Source organism: Pinus tabuliformis, chromosome 6, assembly GCF_031772625.1.
Source record: "Pinus tabuliformis cultivar Carrire ecotype Pingquan chromosome 6, CPIR1, whole genome shotgun sequence".
Classification (NCBI taxonomy): Eukaryota; Viridiplantae; Streptophyta; class Pinopsida; order Pinales; family Pinaceae; genus Pinus; species Pinus tabuliformis.
In genome coordinates this window covers 441,031,851-441,041,432 of record NC_142292.1, presented here as the reverse complement: position 1 = coordinate 441,041,432, position 9,582 = coordinate 441,031,851, and the positions used below count along the sequence as shown (strand labels likewise).

The 9,582-nt window shown below is 34.2% G+C and overlaps 1 pseudogene; it reads right to left on the bottom strand.

Annotated features, from left to right (window-relative positions):
* Positions 1-1,423: 1,423 nt before the first annotated feature.
* Positions 1,424-2,269, bottom strand: LOC149259182 (uncharacterized; annotated as a pseudogene).
* Positions 2,270-9,582: the final 7,313 nt, after the last annotated feature.

Genomic DNA, 9,582 nt, shown 5'->3' with positions numbered 1-9,582 from the left:
AAATTAACTCTCTTTGATCATGTTAAAAATTTAATGGGCACAATTGTCTTGATGTATACATTAAAGTTTAAAGTTGTGTAAAATGTTTCCCTTTATTCTTTTTCAAACAAGGGAGATGGGTCTTGGGTTCTTCCAATTGGTCTCCCACAATACCATAGCTATAATCATAGGGGTCACATTGCATCTCCTTGTTTGTTAATTTGTTCTAGATGTGAAGAATCCCAAAACATGTTTTGGGTTTTCTGGCACATTGTTCAATCTCTTCCCGCACAATAGTTGGAATAAATACATGTTGTATAGGATAATTGATCCTTGCAAGAAAGAGAATATAGATCCTTTCTACCATTATCCAAAATTGTAAGCTACACAATTTAATGAACTAAACAATATTTTAGTCTTTTGAGATTGTTTTTCCATTTATTTTTGGTTTTGAAATTCATGCACAGGTTATTATAGTTAAATTGGTAACTTTTGACCCCCAAATAGTTTGTATTTTATGCAAATCATAGGCTAGAAGTATCTAAGCTACTTTCAAAATTGGTTTAAATGAACCACTCTACACATGGAAGAATGCACCCAACCATTCTGAATGTATCATATCTCTCATTTGAACAATTTTAGTTTTTCTCATCTAAAACAAATTGACTCTCTCTGATCAAGTTAAAACTTTAATTGGCACAATTGTCTTGATGTATATATTAAAGTTTAAAGTTGTGTAAAGTATTTCCCTTTTTTCTTTTTCAAAGGGGAGATGGGTCTTGGGTCCTTCCAATTGGTCTCACACAATACCATAGCTATAAGCATAGGGGTCACATTACATCTCCTTATTTGTTAATTTTTTCTAGATATGAAGAATCCCAAAATGTGTTTTTGGTTTTATGGCATATTGTTCAATCTCTGCCTACACAAAAATTGGAATAAATACATGATGTATATGATAATTTATCCTTACAAGAAAGAGCATCTAGACTCTTTCTACCATTATCCAAAATTGTAAGCCACATAGTTTATTGGACTAGACAATATTTTATCAAACAATAAAAATTTGGGGTGGGTATTTTGGAATTTACTAAGAAAAACTCTCTTCAGATATGAAGAAGAACCTTGTGTCCTATTGAGTCAAAATGAGGTCATTGACTACAATATAAATAGGGCCAATGACTTATACATCTAGATAATTTGATGATGAGATGTCCTCCACTGACTGGCCTAAGAAAGTGGAGAATTATCATAATATGTAGTTACAAGACCTGTCGAAGGGCATGTTGTTAGTTCTCCTCAGTTTCACCTACAATGAAATATCATAAGAAATGAAACAAAAAAAATTCCTCTATAGACTCTCCAAGGTGGAGAAAGGGAACATGAGCAGAATGACATAACGTGCAATATAATAGTTCATATTGACGCACCATATAGTAAGCATTCATTTTCTTTTGTGTGATCTTGAATGAATCCTAACTGTCCCAAACAATGGATTGAATTTTGCATTAGATGCATGTTGTGGTCGTTCATTTAAGTACAACCCAGGAAAAACTTGTCTGCATATTCCTTCTGTAGTCGTTGGGCCCATGTTCCCATTCGTACTCAATCCTAAGAAGTTCTGTATTCCTAAGAAATTTTGCATTGGAACTTGATTCTACATGCCCATCAAGGATGACATGCCAGAAGTATTCAAGTTATTTCTAGTAGAATTTTGCATGCCCATTGGAAGCTACATACCCATAGTTGGGTTTGTAGGCTGCAATACTGGTTGATTCATCATTCCTGACTTATTTTCATAATCTGCGTTGTTATGAACTAGGCATCAGTATGTGTTTATTGTTCCATTTTCGAGCTTAGTGTGCATATCATAGTTAAAGCCATGAAGTGTTGAATGCGAAATGTTCTAATTGATGCCTCTTGGGCTTTCTATAGCATTATTCCACATCATATTTAGAGTGGTTGGATTTTGTAGATTCTGGATTTGCATTCCAATTAAATCAACCATCCTTTCTTCATCAGAAATATGTGCAGAATTAACCTTATGATTTCCTGTTGAGCTTGTGGAAGCAATCAACCTCACTATACCTGTTGAATTCCTATTATTTACTATTCCCCCACTTTGTCCTCCATTCTGAATCCCAGTGGCATTAAGAATATTTTTGCCACCAAAGCCCATCCTAGTTTCTCTACCACTCTGGCTTGCATAATTCATTCCTCCTGATCCACTTAGTTGTGAAACACCAAATGTCATCTCACTTGGGACCTCATTCTAGTTCCTAAAGTTCATAATTCTATCTCTGGTTCCATTTTACCTTTGAAAACCCAGTACTTGCACAAACCCATTATGCAAGATCATGCCAACTCATCCTCCATGACCTCTATTTTGAACTTCAAAACGTATTCCTCCATTTCCATTACCATTATCCCTCACTTCAAACCCCAAGTATGCTTGCCCACCACTGTTCTCACCTGAAAATATCATACTTGCTCCATCAGAATAATCATTCAACTTTCCCAACCTCATGTCTTCTTTCCCACTTACACCATTTTTAGTTCCAAAATTTACATCTCCATCATCTTTTCCATTATAGTCAATTCCATCTCCACCTCTTCCACCACCAAGGCTATTATTCTGCCCTGCAAAGAACTCTTCCCCGCCACTTCCAATGTCCTAAGCCCCAAAATATATCCCAACACTTCCATTAACCACGGCCACACCACCTCCAATTCCATAATTCCCCAAAGCCTGTTTATCTTCATATTCCATTTCAACCTCACCTTCACCCTCTCCTGCAAGACTCATCCTCATGCTAGGACCCACTTCCTCATAGATGATGATGTGCATTTATTTCCTCAACCAAAAAGTTGTATTCTCTCTTTCCTTTCTTAATTCCATCATTATGGATTGCATATATAGTCTATTTCCACTCATGGTTAGAGGCTGATCCTACCTTCTCTTATCATGATTGCAATCCTTTATTCCCTCTTCCACCACTTCTTTGACATTGTTCTTATCCTTCTCACTATCCTTTGACACTTCACGAGGCTTCTTGATCTTATTCCCCTAATATTATCTATGTATCAATGGTGTATATTTGTGTGTGTCCCTATTAATTGTGGGTTAATTTCTTATATTTTGGTCTTTTCCTACATGTGTTAACCATTACATAGATTCATTAATGTAGAAGCATAGGTGATTCTTTTTTAACCACAACATTGTTAATTCTCTCTTTAACCATAAGCCAATAGAAAATAGGTTGTTTGGTCTATTTGAACCACATGTGAGTGCACCTACAACAATATGCCCCCATGACAATGTGTAGAGACTAGCCACAATTCAATTTAACTCATTTTCCATAGCCTATTAGTTGATTTATGGTTGCTAAATGGTTACCAAAGGAGAAGTTATTTCTTTAGAGCCTGTATTTTCTCATAAAGCAATTAAACTGGGCATGGCATAAGGGTGGTTGATGTTGTTTTGACATGGTTTTAATCATGTTGTATATTTTATTTTACCATTTAATTGATATAAATGAGTAAAATAGATGTTGGGTAGTAGATTTAAAATGTATTTATGGGCATGCTATAAATGAAATATGTCATTATACTTTAAAGGATTCCAAAAAAATGGATGTGATTGTATTTATTAATGATCTCTTACAAAATGCCAAAAGTAGAATTAAATGAAGTTAGAGATTCGTAGATACTCCACTTGCAATGATTTGTTTTTTTTCTTAAATTTTTCTCTTATTGGAACATCTAGATTACACAATGTACTAATTTTTTAAGTATAATTTGATAATATATAGACTTGCCTACAAAAAAAATTAGATAGTAACTGAAAATATCAAATAACACTAGTGGCCAATATCTAATTTGTGAAAGGTCAGATATTGCTTGTCCTCAAATGCAAGGATCCAACAAACTGTTGTATGGAAAATAGGTGCATTGATGCACATATGGTCACAAGGTCCATTGGTATTTCAATGGTGGGGGGTTTAGTTGACCACAAAAAGTGCCTGAGTTGACCTATGCTGAAAGTAAATTCTTCTCTATGTGTTTACCTAATTCTTTTTTTTTTTCAAGTTGGTCCTTAATTCCTGATAGATGTTTGCTTAGTGTGTATACTTGTAGGATACCTTCTCAAATGTACCAATTTCCCAAAATAGAGGAACCATAGTTACCCATTTTACCTTTGTACCATGGATTAATTTCCAACTTTCCATTTATGGGTAAGAACTTGTCAATTGCATGGGTCGTGACTCATGTAATATTTTTTTTGGTGTGTCAACATCAGCTAAATGGGTGCCAAAGGAGAAGCTAATTTCTCTTGAGTCTGTATTTGCTCAAAAAGTGAATAAAGAGGGCATGGCATGAGGGTAGTTCATGCTGTTTTGACATGGTTTTAAGCATGTTGCATATTTATTTCACCATTTAATTGATGTAAATGGGTAAACTAGATGTTGGGTAGTAGTTTTAAAAATGATTTATGGGCATGCTATAAATGAAAGGTGTCATTTTAAAGGATGTTAGCTGAATGGATAAGATTGTATTTGTTACTGATATCTTACAAAATGTCAAAAGTAGAATTAAATGAAGTTAGAAATTCGTGGATACTCCACGTGCAATGATTTTTTTTTATTCTTACGGTTCTCTCTTATTGGAGCATCTAGATTGGACAAAGTACTTAATGTGCAAGTATAATTTTATAAGATATAGGTATGCCTACAACAAAAATTTAGATGGTAACTGACAATATCAGATAACAACAGTGGCCAATATGTGATTTGTGAAAGGTCAGATATTGATTTTCCTCAAGTTAAATCCCCTTACCAGTGAATTTTGTTGTTATTATCGCCAAGATATTCAGGATTTCCTTCTAAAAATGTAAAAGTTTGTGGTGCCAAGTATTATTATCCTAATTGCAAGGTAAAAAATGTAGGATTCCAATCCCCTTGTGAATGTTGAGACGGGTCAATATAAGTAATTTTAAGATAGAAAAATATTTGTCACCTGGTGGGTGGAGATCACGTCATCAATAAACCCATCAAATGTGATGAAACTACACTGCAGACCAAGACTTAGCAATGTGACATGAAATCCTCAAGGTCAACTTGGCCTATTTATGTTTGAAATTCATAACAAAACAAGGGGGATATTGTCCAAGCGTTCACTATCTAATTTTGAAAGGAAGACTCTAGTTAGGACAGTAAGACAAAACGAAACATAATACATCAATATTACCTATTTTGGTTGTTGATTTTGTTGTGTTATCTCACTCTTCAACTTCTCTTTCTTAGAGTGTGAGCTCATATCCCTACCGTAGACACTAGTTGAGCATTAGTCCTTCTTATAGGTAAGGCTTTTTCTATAATCCTGCATCATTGTCAACTATCTTAGACTTTAATGTTGACAAGATTCTTAATTTTCCATCTTTACAGAATGTTGCTACTCTTGAGAAGCCTACATCAAACCATAAATTTGTAAATAATCATGCTTTCATTCTACCGAAATTGAAATCACCAGATGCTCACAGAGTGGCCATAGATAATATGCTAAAATGGATGAATACCATGGATGGATTTGGCATGAGCTACAAGCGTTGGAGAGAGAGATACTCAGTGATAATGATGATGCTTTCATTGTGAGTTCCCTTAGCCCTAAGAAAAGCAGTCACTTTGATCGTGAGTGGGTTGATACCATACAAAATATTTTATCAGAGGAAGTTATTCTTGATTCAACAATTTCAGGTGAATCGCAAGGTTACCATAACAACAATAAGGAAAATCCAACAAATCAAGCTAGTAGATCTCAACTAGAAGATCAAAACCATTCATTTTCATCACAACAAGAGACAAAAACATCAACAACTCATCCTTGTATTTATGCAATGAGCTCTTATAGAAAGATATTAGTGGAGTGTGAAAATTCCACATTTGAGGAAGCTAACAAAAATTCATTAACAATAATCATGAAGCTAATGCAAGTTACCTTGGTTTATGGTAATACAATTCAATGACTTATAACATATATGGCTGAAGGTCTTATTGCATGCTTGGGCCCATGAGCCCAAATTTTGCAAAATAATTTGAAATGGAAAGAAAGTCCCATCAGAGATATATTGTATACAACTCAATTACTATATAAATTCTACCCATACATCGATTTTGGATACGTGGGCACTATCAATGCCATTCTTGAAGTCTTGAAGGAAGAGGAGAAGGTGCATCTCATAAATTTTGAAACTGGGGAGGAAAGCCAATATGTCACCTTGATCCACAAACTTGCAGCAAAATATGGTAGACCTCCAAAATTGTGGATAACCGCGTTGGATGACCTTGAGACAATCTCAAGATCTATTGGGGATTTGTATATGTTATTGGAATGACTGAGAGAAATTGCAGTTGAGTGGGTGTCCATTTAGAGTTCCATATCATTTCTCAGAAGGCAGTGAATATGCAACCATATATCTTGGACTATAGGCCAGGTGAGGCATTGGCATTCAACTTTGCATTTCATCTGCATCACATACCTGATGAGAGTGTCTCTACAAGAACCCCACAGATCAAATTTTGAGAATGGTAAAATGCTTGAGTCCTAAAGTTGTAACAATTGTGGAAAGGGAGATGAACACTAATACTACTCCTTTTCTCCTTTGGTTCATGGAGGCACTAAATTACTACCCAACATTATTTCAATCCCTAGATGCTAGCCTCCAAAGGGAAAGTTGAGACCAGATCAATATTGAGAAGTAGTGGCTAGCACAGGACATAATGAACATTATTGCATGTGAGGGCAAAGAAAGTATTGAAATGTATGAAGTAGAATGAAAATGGAGGGCTAGAATGGAAATGGTTGGCTTTACCATATACCCCATTAACACAAGTGTTGACAATAGTATTCAACCTCTGTTCAAGTCCAGTGGCAATAACTACAAACTAAAGGAAGAAATGGGGGATCTGCACTTGGGATGGCTAGACAAAGTTCTGGTTGTGGTATAAGCTTGGCATTTAGAATCACATTCCATGATAAAATAACACAGACCTAAACCAACATGAAGAAATTCAAAACGGTTTAACACATCCTTCACATCTCAAGTTTATAATGAATGTGTACACCTTAGGCCCTTACCTTACTATATATGAACGATAGAGGTGTGTGATCTTTGTCTGTGGTTAGATGCAGGTAATGAAATTTGTTACAGAGGACTTGTGGAACCTACTCTCAATAATAACACAACACAATTTTCTATGCCATCTGCGAGTTTGAGTTGTTGGTGCAGGTTGCACTCATTTCACGAAGACATGAGGCCTATATTTATAGTCAAATGATAATTTACAAACACATAACTATGTGGAAGATGTAAATGATGCAAAGAGCCAGATAATCATATACAAAATTAGCTTAATGGATATTGTCTTTCTATTATGACTCCAAAGATTTATATTTTATGGTATGTGGTAGATACTCTGTCAATACACACATTGAGAAGAGGACTTCAAAAAATATTGTGCCAGCCTAAAGGCCCCATTTAAATTATAATTATTGGATTGCATTGCAATCATTACCCTATTTAGAAATTTCATAAAAATGTTTAGCATTTTCATTTTTTTTGTCACGGTAAGTTCTTGTTGATGAAGAAGGTTTTCTATGAGAGTTTGGTATTTATAATATCATTTTAATAACAAAGGAAGGGATTTGAAGTTTGCATTTTTATTATTTATAAACATCATATAATAAACCTTGTAAATGAGAAAAATAATAAACCTAATTTTTTATTTAAAAAAAAAAAATACAAAATTTCCCTTACTTTTCACATTAAATTTATACATATTTAATGTATATAGTTGATTTCAAAATACTAATGCAAATAAATAATGAGTATGTCATTTTTCCATTTTTTTTTTAATTAATTATTTAAAGCGATGATATTTTTATGCAATAATTAATTATCAATTAATTCATCTTAATTTAGAAATGTTTATTTCATATGTAAATTACCATTCCGCATATTAATTTACTTATTAACTTAAATTTTCAATACATAAATCTATTCAATGAGGAAATTTAAAAATAAAATATATCCTTTTTTAATGTTTAAAAATATTTAAAATAATATTTATTATGTTATTTTTAATTTTTTCCCTCGGCCTCCCCAATCCCAATCAAATGCATACAATAGTTAAGAAATATGGGTTTGTTGTCTTTTTCCATCCAGAGGAGACTTTCTTTCGATTGTCAATTTCTTGGCTATTTAAAAATGGACAATTGATTTATAGACTAGGTATGAAAACACGTCAACAAATTATAATTAATTGCTAAAATTTACCACAAGGTGGCTCTAATCATAAAGAATTTTGGCTTGAATTCCCTAGAGAGTGGGGTTGGCTTGACTTCCCTAAAGAGGATGGGGTTGTAAAAAGACTAAGACAAGGTGATTTATAGAGCACAATGGCATATGTACATTTTAAGTTGGCTTTGGGAGGAACATACACTGACATTGCAATATCATTGTTTTATCCTTTGAATGGTCCCATCACTGTCAAGGTTGGTGCTTGTAATATACCTCTCAAATATGGAGAGCATATTGGTGATTGGGAACATTTCACTCTTAGAGTGAGCAATTTCATTGGTGAATTATGGAAAACTTATTTCTCATAGTACAATAGTGGTCAATGGGTTAATGCCTTAGATTTGGAGCACATTGAAGGGAATATGATTGTAATAGCCATGGTTAAAAATCCATGTAATAAAGTTAATAAAGGAAAAATAATAACCAAGGTCATGGAGCACGTATTCCAAGCCTAATGTTGGAGAAAACATCCTAGTGTGGGTGTTCATTTGGCTTATTATAACTAAGAAAATTGGCAAGTACAATGGAAAAGGATTTGGAAGGCAAAGTGGCATTAATTATAATTTTATTTATGAAAATAATGGAAATTAGGAGAAAAGGAAGGTGAAAGGTCATATGTTGCATGTGAGGAGGAAAATGAAGGAAAATAATGGAAAATCAAGAAAATAGAGGCCTCATTAATAAAAAGGCTTCTAAGGATCAGTTCACAACCTTTTCAGTTCATTTTTTGAGCTATTTCTCTATTATCTCTACTCTCTAATACTCTTGGACACTTAGAGTATTCTTGGAGAACTCTATAGTTCGAGGAAAATAGGAAAAGGAAGGACAAGAAAATAAGAGGAAGCAAGGATCAAGCAAGGAATAACGGGATACAAGCGACTACAACAAGATTAATTACAGGTATCGAGTTGCATGTATGATTTCCTTGTTAGTTTTGGCATGCATGGTACATGCATGTGTTTTTTTGGTTTCCTTGTTGTCATTGGCATGGGTCTTTCCAGGTGTGATAGTGGTTTTTAACCTTCCCTTTCCAATTCCAAATGGCCGTGGTGTGACGGGGTTCTCTTGTTTTGGTTGAGCTGCATTTTCGGATGGTTTTTCGAAAATGAGTCTGGTGGTCTTAGGGGAGAAACACAAGTCCGAGGAATCATGATAAGCCTCATCATTGGGTAATTACATGGGCCTTAATTCGCCTCCTAGCCTAGTCAAACCAACTATTCTCATAATTTATTGCATACTTTTGATTA